Source organism: Desmodus rotundus, chromosome 9 (assembly GCF_022682495.2).
Source record: "Desmodus rotundus isolate HL8 chromosome 9, HLdesRot8A.1, whole genome shotgun sequence".
NCBI lineage: Eukaryota > Metazoa > Chordata > Mammalia > Chiroptera > Phyllostomidae > Desmodus > Desmodus rotundus.
In genome coordinates this window covers 42121570-42124353 of record NC_071395.1, presented here as the reverse complement: position 1 = coordinate 42124353, position 2784 = coordinate 42121570, and positions in this window count along the sequence as shown.

Genomic DNA, 2784 nt, shown 5'->3' with positions numbered 1-2784 from the left:
GCTCTGGCGTGTTTGCTTTGGCCTGTCCTGGCTGAGTTAATATCTAAACAGGCATGGGGAGGGAGTCCCCATGAACCCAATGGGAGTGGAGAGGGCTGCTCCTCCCTTGTCAGCCAGGCCTGTCCTGGGGGACTGGGGCTAGTTGCATTGAGAATTGTTCCAGCTCCCCACCTGGAGGCCAGAGCTGTAGGGGCGTGGTGTCCTTTCCATGAACCATGGGGTCCTATGCTGAAGCTCTCCCCTTGCACATCAAGGAGCCTGAGTCTTGTGGACCAGGGCACTGGACTGGGGGCTTGGTGGGGATTGGCCCGAAGGAGCAGGAGGAAACAAGAGCCTCCCCCTCTGCGCTGGTGAAACTGGCGAGAGCTCTGGAAGCAGCGTTGGCACAAGGCATGCATTTCCCAACCAGAGCCCAAGCAGCCATGGGGCCGTCTGGCCCCAGGCCCCGCTGCATCAGGACCTGAGAAATGTTTGGGTCAGGCCCCTTTGCTCTTGATCTTCCTGCACCCAGCACATGCTGCGTGGTTTTCTCCTTCCTTGCAGGAGATGATTATGCTTGGTCAACTGTGGCCATTGTTCATTGTCCCTACATCATGCCAAGCTCTCTGGGCTCCTTTTCCAAAGGCAAATTATACATATTAAACCAGGGACGAAAACACATCATGCTGGAGGCATTCCTGGAAGAAAGCTTTCTCTGTTCTGAAATAATTCTCTCTGGCTGTTTAATGTGCTCATTAAGTTGTTGAACCCACTCCGTGGTTTCTGCTTCTTAGAAGCAGGCGAGGTTGCAGACAAGTTGGTCTGTTTTTTCTTTCTTCTGTGAGGTCGATACCACTAGCTTGGGGAGTCTTGCCTATTGGAAGGCCCCAGGTCTCCCCAAACAATGATGATATACCCCTACCCAACAAAGATTCATTTAGTCTTTACTAGGAGCCCAGCCCTATCCCCATGCTGGGGATGCAGCAGTGACCACAATAGATACAATATCTCTACCTGTGTGGAGAGCACAGCAACAAAAATTACTCATGTTCCCAGGTACATTTTCTCTTAAACCTCAGCCTTCTGTGAATTAGGTTCAGCACGTACTGACTTTCCATACTCTTTGCAGAGCACTGGAAACCCAGGTGTGCTAGAAACAAAGGGGGCAGGTAGCATCTAGTCGTTTATTCCTCAGGTGTTTATTGAGCACCTACCACATGCCAGATGCTGTTTTACATGCTCTGTGACCACTTGTTGAGCCACGCTGAAGTAAGAATTTAGCAGCCACTATAAAGATAAGGTACTGGGGCCCCAGGAGGGTGAGCTTCTTGTCCTGTGGCATGCAGATGAACTGGGAAGATGGATAATACATTTTAGTCTATGATAAACAATCTCTTATGAAGCAAAGAATCAACATAATCAAATTAAGGCCTGGACTGCAGGTGACACCTAGTTTAGAAGATTCTAGAATTTTGGTGTTCATTTGGTGTGTTCGGCTGCTGTCCCAGGCTCTCAGGGAATGTCTACCTGTTCTGTTCAGCTCTCCCTTGGCTGGAGTGAGCTCTCCCCTGCACTTCTTTGTCCCACACCAGGTGTTCACATGCCCCTCCTCTGTCCCGGGAGCTCCCAGGTGTCCAGGACAGGGTGCTGCCCAAAGGCAAGAGGTGCAGAGGCTCTATCCTCAGTCCCTCCCACTTTCGTCCCCAGGCTGGGCTCCCTCTGGCAGTGCTGGCATCCTGTCTTCTGAGTGGAGATCTTTGCCAGGTAGGCACCTCTGAGCCGTTTGTGGAGCATGCTCAGGCCCGTGACTCCCTTGAGTTTCCGTTTGGCTTGGGGTAGCCCCAGGAAGGGAAGAACTGCCCTCGGGTGCTGATGAATAGCAAAGGAGACAGGAAACACGTTGAAAGCAAACGGTGGTGGGGGCCATCTTTTGGGGATGTGCCCTTGCCATCCAATGAACGAATGGATGGCAAAAATGGGAACTGGGTGGATGTGTGATAGCAGGAACTCACATCTCACGCATCTGTCCCTGGTACCCCACCCCAACCCCAGGTAACCCCCAAAGAAGAATCATAAGCATTTGTTCAGTTATTGTACATTGGGAACCTATGTTGTAGGCGCTGGGAACACAGCAGTAAACAGGACCCAAACCCGTTTGCTGTGGACTTTTACTGTAGCCACGCCCACCAGGACGGTCTCTTTTAATCCTCTCAGCAATTTAATAGCCCACGGACCCATTTTGCTGATGAAAAAATCCAGGCACTAGAAGGTGAAGTGTCCTGATACAAATTTTGCAGCTGGAAAACTGAGGCACAGGGGGGTTAAGTCACTTTCCCAGGGTTACACAACAGTTAAGCGATGGAGCTGAGCTCCTGAACCCGGGCTTAGAGGGAGCAGGAGGAGGGTAAGAGGTGGGGAACAGTAGCTGCGAGCTCCACCCAGTCTACTCTGGCCGCTACTGGTCAAAGCCACTCTCTCGCTTGGCCACGAGAGGGCGCCAGCCAGCCTCAGAACGCCAGCGGAGTAGCTGCTAGGCCTCCTCCCGCCTGAATGCCTGGCGCAGGGCCGGGACCTTGGCCGCACGCCCAGAGCAGATGGTACTGCCACTCAGATTCCGCCAGCTTTCCTGAGCCTGTAACCCCGGGTTGGTAGCGAGAAGGCCGAGGCCAAGGCTGGGCGGGAGGAACGGCCTTGCAGGGCTGCATGGCCTCTGTTCTCTCCTCCTCCTCTTTCTCCTCCTCCTCCAGGGCTTCCAGCCCAGGCTTCCCGGGAAAGGCGGGGCTGGACTCAGGAGGCAAGGAATAA